The 12,930-nt window shown below is 47.4% G+C and overlaps 2 protein-coding genes across 2 annotated transcripts in view; one reads left to right on the forward strand and one right to left on the reverse strand.

Moving 5' to 3' along the window:
- ARHGAP32 (Rho GTPase activating protein 32) overlaps nt 1-12,320 on the reverse strand; it is a 216,355-nt gene extending 204,035 nt beyond the window's left edge. The window contains exon 1 of the mRNA XM_050323042.1: nt 12,193-12,320. The gene's annotated coding sequence lies outside the window, so the exon portion shown is untranslated. The remainder of the gene's footprint in view (nt 1-12,192) is intronic.
- ST3GAL4 (ST3 beta-galactoside alpha-2,3-sialyltransferase 4) overlaps nt 1-12,930 on the forward strand; it is a 1,214,471-nt gene that overhangs the window by 1,064,461 nt on the left and 137,080 nt on the right. The window lies entirely within an intron of this gene.

Genomic DNA, 12,930 nt, shown 5'->3' on the forward strand with positions numbered 1-12,930 from the left:
CCAAAAACTCCAGTGCCACTGACACAAGCAGAGCTCCAACCACAGCTGCTGAACCCACACGCTACTCCCACCTCAAGATTATTTTTTTGCCACTCTTAAGCAACAAGAACAACCCCAGTTCTGTGAAGTTACTGATTTGTTGGACTGGCTGAACTTGGAGCTGCTGACACAACTGAGGACAATCCATGTGTTCTACAAGGTCTGTTGTATGGATTTGAACACTACACTGATGAGGCAGATTTAGAACACGCAGCATTTGGGGAGAGAACAAGTTGCCTATGAAGTTATTTTCGAAAATTAAATATAACAAGATCTTTCCAATGCCTCCTTCATACACTGCCTAGCCCCCAGCACTTCGTCTGGCAACTTGCTAATAAAATTTCAGGCAAGAATTAGGAGACTTAGAAACAAATACTGTAACTCCTCTACACATGCCACGTCAAATACCCCCATCTTCATTTCTAGAAGTGCTTAGTAGGTAGGTAAACTATCAGCAATGCTTATAAGGAATGAGATTTGACTTCATTTCAGAAGTGTCTCCACTCTCAAAGAAGTTGGCTATGGTGCAGCATCATGAATGCCTCCCAGGAAAGGGGAAAAAAAAAAGACCTTTGTCAGGGCATGGAGGAGCACTGTGTGTGTGTGTGTGTGTGTGAGCACACACTCAGACCCCAAAATTAATTCTAGGCATAAAAAAACCTCACAGCAACGCAGTCGGGTGTGTTCCTGTCATCTCACTGAGGCTGCTACAGTAAAAATAGCTTTTAAAACTTGTGAAAGGTATTCAAGTTCATATCCAAGCTCAGTAGTTCAACCAGAAGGATTTGTGCAGTGTATGGGTGAGGGAGCCATCCTATCCCTGCCTCTCCCATCGGATCTCACTGATCTGTTCTCACACACAGCTGGTCCAGAACCACGTGGCTATTCAGCTTCCCAAGCCTTTCCTTATTGTCACAGCACCTGGGGGACTAAAAAATACACCAATCCTTTTCCAGCTTGTTTGTTATGTCCAGTTTATCCCCTAAACACCTGAGCAGCCTCCACAAGTGCAGTAACACAATCCAGAGAAGGAAGATTTACAGAGGGTTTTACACCTCGTGCATTCTGTGGGTTATGGGGCTGCAGTTGTTCCCCAGCTAAGATATTTTCTGCCCTCAATTCAACCAAGATTTGCTGCTCTCATGTATCACAAACACAGGCCAACAGAATGTCTAAGCCCAACACAGAAAACCCACGTTATTTGCAAAACCTTGCTGTTAAAAATCTTGACAGCATTTAAAATACAGCGTTGGATCTGACACTCCAGAACTCCACAAACTTTTCACAGCATTCCCATTTGGACGTTTTACTCGCACCTTGTGCTCAGAACAAACCACAGGATCCATCTGGACCGAGCCCCTGCATTTTTAACAAATTTTAAAAAAGACCCTGAAAGGCTTCACAGATTCCTCCCCAGAGCACTTGGGCCAAGGACTGGGGAGCTGGGAATGCTGAGCAGCCCCTCACCGGGAGAGCTCCCTCCTCTCACAGCTGCTAGGATGACACGGGCACCAGGTTGGGAAGCTCCTGGGATTTCTGGCAGCGGCTCCGGGATCTGCCGGATCCTGCTGGGATCCTGCTGGCTCAGCACCCCGTGCTGAGCAATCCTGCAAACCTGCCTGACTGGTTGTCAGCCTTCCTTCCACCTGCAGGGCAGCTCCCTGGTCATTCCTGAAGTGAAGGGGCACAATCTCCAGCAGGAATTACGACATCAAAACTTGGTGGGAGTTCATCCCAGAAAACACCAGGCAGGGGCTGCTCATTATTCTGAAGCATCCCAGTTTATGAAAAGAGAATGTTCAACTTTCTGACCTCGGGTCTGTTATGTCAGAAAGCAAACACAGATGTGAGCACTGAGAGATGTCTCAATTCTCAGGATAACCAATGGGCCCCCATCTCCAGCACTACCAATTCTCACACTTCTATTCATTAATGAACACCCCTTCCTATTGTCTGTGAGAAAAACGCCCCTGCAACAAAGCTGGTCACACAGGATCATTTCAAGGGATTGCCCCATTTGGACTGCAATTCCTGCTGAACCATTTCTCCAGATGGGTGGAACAGTCTCACTTCGTTCTGCCATTCTGATTTTACTCTCCAAATGCAGGCACAGGTTTTTAGGCAGCAGTGTGCTCTCTAAATCTGTTTTAGAACTCAAATCAGCAAATTATCTAGGAAAAACCTTGAAAATCAAGCATTTACATTCATTCCTCTGCTTCTCCTTATTTTATTAAACCTTACAAAGAATTAGGAAGATTAGAGAAGGCAAACTAAGAGACACTTTTTATGTGTCCTACAGATTCTAAAGGCATATTCACTTTATTTCCCACTCCTGTCACACAGCAGTTGTGACCCAGACTTTCTGAAGGGCACTTTTCCATACCTGCTCCCACACAGCAGCACCTCCTGCCTCCAGGAATATTCAACAGGGAAATTCCAACATGCATATGCATGAGTTAACGCTCCCCTTGGAAAGCCAAAATAATTTAGGGCTACACTTCTTTATGTATTCAAATTTCTTTTTTGAAATTTTAACACATAAAGGAGAGAAGCAACACAGCCTCCAGAATTATCCAAAGCTCCCAGTGCCAGGAATTTCTGAGCAGCTGTCCCAGCAGGCCCTGACAATGTGGCCCTGAGCAAAGCCTCCAACATCTCCATGCTGAGGAGCTCCTTGTCCAAAAGGCTAAGGGAGTATTTTTTAAGTCTCTCACAGGACTGTTATGAAGATTAATTAAGGTCTGAGCCGTGCTTTGAAGATCAAAACTGCTACGCTGTTATTTATTATTAAAGAACAACAAAGTGCATTCTTGTTGTGTGTAATTCAACTTCACAGAGCAGGCAGTGCAGGAGCACATGTGCTCAGTGCATTCATTAATTCATTAATTCATTAATCCTCCTGCCCCAACAAGCTGGGATCTGCACATATGCATTTTCAGCCACCAAAACCCCATCAGTACATCTGCACTCACCCCTTTGAAATATTTTAAAGGCCTGAAGGAATAGAACCAATACAGTTTTTCTTCTGATTCTTTTCCAGGATAAGCTTTTCCTATCAGATATTTCTGCCTCAGTTCAGCAATGCCTTTTATCCCACCCAAATTTCTACTACTACCAGGCTAACATTTAACATGTACTGAAGTGCTTTGCTAAATCAGTTTAATACCTATTTTGGATATTTCCATTCAAAGAGAGGAGAGAGAACAACAGTGTGGCACAGTGGGTAATCCCTTTTTTTGAAGGGGAACAAAATCACAATTATTTTGGAGCTCTGTTTTTCTTCACAGGTGTTCCCCTCAGAAAATGACTGATCTACATGGCAAAATATTCAACACACGTGTCTACTACTGAAAAATACGTAGAAATACTACATTGCACGGTGTATCTCTAATTTTCACTCCCTTCAAACACACTCACGCACACGACTTTAAAACATTTTCTAGAAATTCTACTGTGTTTTAATTATGGTTGTATCCTTAAAACATGGAACCACCTGTATTTTGGCAGCATCTCTAAAAAAAAAAAAAAAAAAAAAACAACCAAACACACAAAGGGCAAGTGGTATGAACAAAAATTCTAAAAATCAAATTAAAAATCTGGAATAACTACTCTCAGTTTTGCCACCACAGCCCTGTTTTCCTGATCCAAGCTCTTCAGCATCCCAGTACTGGGATGCAACAGTGCACATATTTGGAGCAAACAAGGCCAGGAGCTGTTGGAGCTCGAAGGTGGTGAGCATTAAAGCTGACAGCCAGTGCCACCCTTGCCCTCCAAACACACTGCTGAGAAAGGGCCCAGGACCTGCAGGGTGCTGAGCATCTCCCCAGTGTCAGCCAGCCTCACCCATCACAGGAAATCCTCACATTTTATTGGATTGCTCCTTGGCTCTGTTCCCATTACCTTAATCTGCACTCAGGCCATTCTTCAAACCTGCAGCACGTTCTTAAAACCAACACAGATTGTGAACTTCTGTACTTGCTGGGCTGCTCTGGGAGAAAGTTGGGTTATATTTAGCAGCCATATGGGCCTCCCTCCTCCACACATTTGCCAGCGAGAAGAACTGACAAATGAAGTTTTCTAAAACACCCATCTATGTGTTTTCATTTCCAGTTTTGATGGTAGAAGTTAAGTGTGGCTTAATTTTTAACCCTGGCATCTGCCAAGCAGGAAATGCAAAGGGTGTAGAGAGGGGGGTGCAATGATGAAAAGCTTTTCTTGTAATACAGATGAAAACATTCAGAAAGCTCAGTTCTCCCTAAATTAATACAATGTGGCTCCATAAAAAAATAGCCAAGGATGTATTGCCTTCCTGATGCAATTGCTCTGTGAGTGGATGGCTGAACGTGGGTCACTTGTGCACCTCAAGCATCTTAGCATCTTCACAGGGGAGGCAGCAAAAAGCACAGTGACAACCAACCAGTCCTGTAAAGAAGGTGGAAGGGCAACCACCACCCAGCTCTCCCTGCTCCTGGGAGCCAGGTTAACACACTGCCTGGAACACAAAGAGCTGCACTTCCCTACAGCACAGCCTGATTTCATAGCAACAGCAGCCAAAGGCTGCAAAGAGATCAACAGTTTGAAGAAGGAACACAAGACATTTGAGATCTGCTGTCATTTGGGATGGCTGAAAAGGGAAGAGGAACACGTGATAAATATCTACTTAAATATCTTTGTAATTTCTTTAAAGTGTAAGGGTGGCAGTGGCTGTCCAGTTCTCTCAGCTTTCAGTGCTCACCAACCTCACCTCGAGTGCCATCCCACACATGGTCCCTTAGGGAAAGAAGAAAGGGGGGAAAGAGGGTCTGAAGGCTCCCAATAATTTAAAGAAATGGATTTTTTTTCCTCTCTAGCCCGAGAAGAATCACTACTTGAAATACTACCTGTCAACTAAATCCCACCTGACTTTTAACTCCTCCTCCTCTGGAGCTTTCCCAGCTCTTGCTGTGCTTTGCTGGGCACCAGGGATGCAGAGAACAGCCCAAGGGAAGCTCTCACTCTCTGTGCCAGGGGGCTGCAGCCACCTGAGCATCACCTGCCTGCAAAATGATGTGGAGAAGGGCCTCTGCCAGGGGGGCTGCAGGGGGAAGCTGGCAGATTCCAGGATTCCTGCCCTCCTGCCAGCTTTTGTACCCATTCAATTCCTAAGAGCCCGTGGGGCTTTCCTTTCCCTGCTGTCCCAGCAATTCCAGAGCAGCACTGAGCATTCCCTGAGGAGCACACACAGGCACATCACATCACCCACACTCCTGAGAGAAACGAGGAGCACACAAATGAACACAAATGTGTTCATCATCACAGAAAAATTATCAGCTCTCAGGACTGGAATACCGGGGTTTCTCCCCCTCTGCACGAAGCAATTCAGAGAACGTGCTCTTCCAGCACAGCCCATCCCGTGTTCCAGCCTTGCCCAATCCCTGAAGGTGAGTGATTGGCACAAATCCTGCCTGGAGCAGAGCCCTCGCTCTGCACACCCTGCAGGCTGTGCCCTCAGCAACACACTGTGCAGAGAAGTAACCATTTCCTGGGAACGCTGATTGTTCCCTGCCGTCCTCCTGGAGCAGACAGCTACCACTGACTGAAAAATAATTGTCAAGTCTGAACAGCACCAGGAAGCAAGAGAAACAAATTGCTTCACAGGCCAGAATCGCTTGCACAGAACGTCTGAGAGAGAACAAAATGTTTAAGGGTGCCATCAATCATTAAGATTTCTACCCAAAAAACAAGAGCACGCACATTCATTTGTTTAAAGCTTGCCTTGGTGAAAAACAAAGTGAGAAGAACCAACCCTGCATGCTTGATTATCAAATCAGAGCTGGAGGGGGGGGAAGAACAAGAGAGTCTTCCAATTAACCAACTTTTTTTTTTTTTTTGTGCTTTAAATGTGGTCATTGAGCACTGCTGGAGAAAGATGTCGGGGAAAGCAGATCTCTGGTCTCCTGGCAGCTTCTCCCATTCCTGAACAATTCCTCCTTCAGATGCACAGCCCCAGAGGTTCAAAGGTCCCCCCAGCCTTTGTTCTCCGTTCCAGAGCACTCACAAACAAACTTTTGTTCCTGTTTCTTCAATGAAATAACTGCAGCAGTTACCAGGGACTGAACTGCACATCTGAAGCTTGCCCTGTGCATCCTTCAGCTGCAGGACTGTGGCATCTCATTTACACTCCCAAGAATAAACTATCAGAGCTTTTGCTGAAATAAAAATCAACTGCTCCTTACTGAATCAACCTCCAGCAAACACATTACACCTCTGCAAATCCCTAAAAGCAAGGGAGCAGGGACATAGTTTGGTTTGCAGACTGTGTCAAAGGATTCTTCTTGTTTTATCTCAATATTTAGAACTACTGCCCCTTCATTTGTGAGTTTTATAAACCCCACATTTTGTATTTTAGTGCAAAAGTGGTATCCATCAGCAATACACATAAATAAGCATTAGAAACCCAAAATGATACCCAAACAGCAATTTTTATTGTTTATATCACAGCCAGACTGTGAGGGATGAGATGGTGATCATAAAGGCAAGTTATGGAAAGCAGCCACTGAAGTATATTCACAGTCCATGAAAAGCTGATATAAAAATTGTTGACAAAATCTGTAAAGACTCTGTCAGGTTGTACCAGCTATGTCAGTTTGGGGGTTGGACAAGCAAGGTGCATTACTGAGCAGGGTAACAGGCTTTTTGAATTCAAAATAAACTTTAAAAAAAAAATACTGAATTCACCCTGTTAACAGAGTGGTTGTTCCCAGCAGGCAGGAGCTGACTTTTGTAAAACACACACACACAAAAGGTACAGCACAATGTAAGGAAGACACTCCTGAATCACAACAGGGAGGAAAAGGGAAAACCTCAGCAAACACTCAAAGGCTTTTGCAACAACTGAACTCGTGCACAAACAGGGCTGCCCAGCTACATTCTTCCACACTTACACCTCCAGAGAAGTCAGTAAGAACATGGCCAAGGTGTAACAACTGGAGTTGGAAAACCTTCTGGTTTTACACCCAAAAAATCCCATCAAACTGCTGTCAAAACACCAAGCACTATATCTTCTCTTTCCCTTCAGAGCCCTCTCATGCACCTTGAGTATTTTGAATATTGAGCCCAAAAAAATTCACCTCCCAAATGTCAGGAAACACTGTTACTGGGGAAAAAAAAATCAACAGCTTAACATTTCAATAAAAATTTGTTTAGTCAGTGATAAATATCTCTCAACTAACAAATTATACAGAAGATTAAACACAGCTTTCTGTAAGAAGCACGAATTTTCAAGCCACTTAACACCTTGCAATGGAAGTTATTTTGAGCAACACTGATCATCTCAATCTGCCAGGAAGGGATGACAAATCTTTTAGAAACCACCTTTCATCTGTGTATCTTAAACCCAACTCACCCAGAGCACAAGCCATCAAACGAGACCAAAGGCCGCAGCCCAGGCCGTGGCTGATCAAGTGTCCCTCCATCCAGCAAAAAAACCTCAGGGATGTTGAAGCAGTCAGTTTTACCCCGAAATCCAAAGCTCTTGTGGTCCTGGCTTAATGAATTAATGGGAGAAACTGGAAAAACTCCAGTTTCTCTGATTCTTAACGAGTTATAATGGACACACTGAATCAGTGCTCTGCACCCACACCATTAACAGTCAGATGTGGGCAAGGAAAAGCCCTGGACACACCAGGGAGGGAATGGAGGGGCAACAACTGCAGCTTCTTCATCAGCAAAAGCAGTGGGGTGGCAAGAGGATGACTGACTCACTGACCTGTAACTGCTGCCCAAATATTGCCTCAACCACTGACCTCAGACCAAGGCAAGACATGCTCAGAATGTTGCAACACAGCTACAGAAACAGGACTGGAAGGAAAGGTTCTTCCAACAATGATTTCAAGAAGTGGAGATTTGGGGGGTATCTCGCTTTCTAAACTGTGGGTTAAAAGCTGCTGAGCCACATTCCCAGACAACATTCCTAGAGGACACCACCAATCCAGAACTACTCAGGTGTGAGCACAGAGCAAGAACACCCAGGGAGTGAGTTCAGTGGCATAATCATCACCTGAGAACACGAAATACATTCAAATCATCACGTGATAATACTGGGTTTAATCACAGGACAATAGCACGAGGAAGCACATCTAAGGCACATGCACAAGGCACATTTAGCAGCCTCATTACAGTAAACCTGGTAGCATTGGTTTATCAGCTTAAACAATCAGCAGGTAATTAACTGTGCATTTAACAACTAGGTAGCAAAGTTTCTTCCCAGGGAAAATCAGATTGGAAAAGTCAACATCAGCTTAAACACGATTAACTTCCTGTCCCACTGCTGGTAAAGCAAATCCAATTTACTAAATAGTTTAAAGGGCGGGTTTTAATTATTCCACACACACTTCCAAAGAATCCAGCACTACACACAAATATGGATAAGCGGATCTGCTGCAGCAAACACAGACCCAGCACCACAAAACACCACTGGAATAAACACCCAAAGGCTTCCTAACGTGCTTAACACCCCCTGCACATTGAACTGTAGGAGCCCCCATGGGTACTACCCAGAATCTGTCCAGGAGAGACATCACACACAGCTGTAGTGTCTATAATGTAATACAGATAATATAAATCCTAACTCGGTGCATCTCTTTCAGACCTCTTCATTACTTCCTATTTCTAAAACAACCTCTAGGAAACAAATACACCCAACAAGTAAACCCTTGTGAGTGGTAGGTACATATTTCACCTGGTTTCAAGTGGCACACCCCCCCCCGCCCTTCCCCAGGAACAACCACAGACTACCCGATGCCTCTAAATAAATAAACATACTGATACATAAATATTTATCTAAAAGCTCTTACACGGCAGAAACTGGGGGCTCGCAGACAAACGGTGTGGGAGAAACACAGCAAGTCACCCTCAGAAGTAGAAGAAGGATTCAAATGAGTAGCTCACAGTTTTCCTGCCTTCCTACACCTTTTACCTAATGCAACAATTGAAAAACTGAAGTTTTCCAACTTGAATTGTTCAGCAGCAAATACAACGATTTGGTTTTAGCTACAACATGGTTTCAAAAAATAAAAATAAAATTAAAAAAAAACAAAAATGAAGCAAAACAAACAAAACCCCCACAAAATTAACCTTGAAAAGCAACTGTTTCCCCCAAAGTGGCTCAGAATTGCTAAATAAGTGGCTGCTGACTCACAGCATCACATCCTGGGGTTACAGAGTCTCCAAACTGTGGTTGGCTGGAACCTCCGATCTGCATGACAATGAGGACAAAACCGAGGCTCCTCTCCCGTGCCCTCGGTGTGCACATCCCTCCTCTCCCACCGGCCACAGCCACAGCCGGCTCAGAGGATTAGCATAAGAATAGAAATCACTGGGAAAATCCACAGGCTCCAACTGCCCAGACTCGCTGACCTGCTTCACCCCAGACACCCAAGTGACTTCATTTTCCAAGGATAATTTACGGCCCTGAAAAGTTGATAAACACTTGGATTTGCTTCTCTTTTGTTACAATATCAGATATTCCAAGGGGCAGCTCCGGGAGCCGAGCAGTGACTCTGAACACCTTCTACAGACACCACATGTGCTCACCCTCAAATTCCTGGTGGAGAAGAAAGGGGCCCTCAGGATCCTCCTCGGCTCAGACCTACCTCGTAAAACCCCTAAAATCAGGAAGATCATCAGCCTTGCTGGTCCAAGATGCTGCTGCAGCTACACAAGAGGCTGAAAGCAGATCCAGGAGCTACAGAGGAGCACACCTGGGACAGGACCTGGCCCTGTGACACCTCACCTGACAGAAGCCACCCGTGCTGACAGTCCCACGGGAGCAATCCCAGGGTTCTGCAGCCAAACTTCCCACATTACCTACACCTTTTTATCCCTTCTTCCCTTTCTGCCCTCACCCTGGGACCAGCCATCAACTGTGAGACAATAGCTCTTGCCTGGGCCACAGCCACAGGAACCAGAACTACTACGTGGAAAAGAATATTTTGAGGAAGTGTGAATGAAAATAATCCCCCAGTTCATGAAAAGGCCACCATCTTCCTCTTATTTGTGCAGAGCAGGATACAAAGGCCGAGGGAACCCATTCCAACTCTCCTACACAAACTCTTCTAGCCACAATAAAGTATGAAAAACACCATTTATTTTTGGAAATATGGATATTGGGCTCCTGCAAAACACACTGAATTTTTGTGTAAACACGTTACTGTATTTGACAGGTTTGTTTTGAAATGGGGGAAGTTGACTGGAATCATACCCATAATGTGGTCTGACACTTCATGCAAAACAATGTAGTCCAACAGCAAAATGACATTTCCTTTTCAGATGTTCACAGAAGAACCAGAAGCCCAGGGGGAAAGGGCCAAAGTGGCACTGCTCCCCTTTTTTGTTAGATTTCCTCCACTCCCTCTGGGATCTTCTCCCCAGCCAGCCAGTCACCACTGCAATTCTCCTCCCTTAAATCCAACATCACCATCATTCCCCTCACTCTGCATTACAGAAAACAGATGATTAAGAGCCGGGATCCTGATATTCCACAACCCACCCGCTGCCAGGTGGCACAAAACCACTGCAACATCCAGCTACAAACCAGACATAAAACCTGAAACGATTCCCCAGTGACGTTTCTGCTGACTTGCCTCAGATGCTCTTTGTTTCTTCAAAAACTCAACAAATACACTTTAAACAAACAAATCCCACATCAGGACCACAAGCTGAAAGACTGACCAGTAATTTGCTTCTGGCAATGGACTAATATTTCTGTACCTCCTGCACGGTGTGAATACCACAGTAACACTTCCAGTTCTGTCTCCCTAAATGAAAGGACTGACTGACTGCCAGACTGACTCCTTTCCACCTTTAATAACTCAATCACCGTATGCCCTCAAAGGACTAAAATTTCGATTCTTCCAGCTGGATCCAACGTGTTCCAGCATTACAAACCCATCAGCTCTACACGTGTACCCTGGTAAGGCTCAAGCAACCTCCAACGAGTCTGAGGAAAACCAACCAGTCCAAGCTGTACAAGAACTATTTACTTGCTCTTTTATCACAAAGAATACGTAATGTTTTACTTGCCAGTCAAAATAAGTGGTTCACTCAAGGCTAACCTGATTTTGCAGAACTAGAATGAGAAAACATCTGTGCAGAGGGAAAGAAATCACATGTGCAGGGTATTTTGTCCCTGTTCTGCAAAAGCTCCAACCTCAAACACTTGAAATGGATTTTAAGAGTCTTGGAACTGACTCAATCGGTTCATGTCAAGGAGGAGTGTCTGGTCACCTTTGGATAATACACTTAGAGCTGTTTCTTGAGATGAAATGGAATGTTTTAAGCTTCTACCTTCTTGCCTTTCCACCCATTCCTCCCAATTGCTTTCTTCTTAGTGCCAGGACCCACCAACACAACAAACTGGACATCCCAGCCTCTGTCCAAAGTGCTGTTTGCTGCACCAGCTCGTGTGGAAAGTGCAGAGATGGAACAAAAACTGACTCATTCCCATCACCTCCTTCCAATCCACCAGCCATCGGTCTGGCTTGGAGCAGCTCTTAGAGACGGAGAGAGCCTCCCGGGGGAGAAGGGGCTGGGACACAGCGTTCGTGGAAGGAAACGGTGCCGTAGGTGAGCACACACGGGCGAGTTCCAAAGGTTAATGCACCATTTTCCCCCAGGTTCCTCCCGCTCAGGGTGCAGACGCGTTATGGATCCTTCCCTAGGAGCCCCGACTCCACCATGCACGGCTCAGCTCCCGGGGGGAGCTCGGCCAGGGATGTGGGGCGGGACGTGCCTGGCACTCGGAGCACCTGTTGGGCGAACCCTCCGTGTCCCCTCGCAGGGACGGCCCCGGGCACGGCCCCACCAAGAGCACCACGAGGCCAGCACAAAGCCGAGACCCGCGGAGGGAGGGGAGGCTGCAGTCCCCATTATCCTTCCATCCTTCCTCCGCGCCGATGATTCCCGGCCCTCCGGCCGAGCGGGAAGCGCGGCGGGAGCGGGGCGTGGGGATGGGGAGGGGTTGGGGGAGCCACGAACCGAACAAAACCCCACCCGCGGCGGCGCCGCGAGCGCTCGGGTTTGGGGGGTGTGTGTGTGTGTGTGTGTTTGTGGGGTTATTTTCCATTTTCTCCCCTCTCTCCCCCCACACCCCGCGATGGCCGCGCCGCCGCTCACCTCGCTCCGCCGCGGGGGCCCGGCCCGGGCGCCCCGACCGCGCCTCAGCAGCGCCGAGCCCGCCGCGCCGCCATGGCCGCGGGGCTGGGGGGCGGCGGCGCCCGCCCAGGGGATGGCCCGGCACTCGGCGATCCGCGCTCCGCGGCACACGGGCGGCACACGGGCGGCACACGCCCCCCGCACACCGCACACCGCACACGGCTCGGCAAGGGCGGCGGGGCCCATGCGCGGTGCTGCCCCCGCCGGCTCCGCCCCAGCCGGAGAGGGAAGGGCGGGAGGAGCCGCGGGAGGCTGGGAGGGGATGGGGAGGGGATGGGGAGGTGAGGGGAGCGGCTCGGGCTGGGAGGGGGTCTGATCCCTCCGTGGCAGCGGGGTGAAGTCAGGGGGTGGGTCGCGCTCTGCTCGCAGGTAACCGCGGCAGAAGAGGATACAGCCCTAAGCTGTGCCCGGGGGGTTCGGGTGGGATATCAGGAGGGATTTCGTCACAGAAAGGGTGATTAAGCACTGGAAAGGGCTGCCCAGGGAGGTGGTGGAGTCCTCCCCACCCCATCCCTGGAGGTGTCCAAGGAAGGACTGGACGTGGCACTCAATGCTCTGGGCCGGGGGACAAGGTGGGGATCGGGCACGGGGTGGACTCGATGGTCTGCGGGGTCTCTTCCAACCTCAGTGGTTCTGGGATTTGAGGACCAAAGCCACGGCACCTGGGCTGCTGTGACGGGGAAGCTGCAGGTCTGTGTT

Source organism: Myiozetetes cayanensis, unplaced genomic scaffold (assembly GCF_022539395.1).
Source record: "Myiozetetes cayanensis isolate MyiCay16 unplaced genomic scaffold, myiCay2020 scf29, whole genome shotgun sequence".
NCBI lineage: Eukaryota > Metazoa > Chordata > Aves > Passeriformes > Tyrannidae > Myiozetetes > Myiozetetes cayanensis.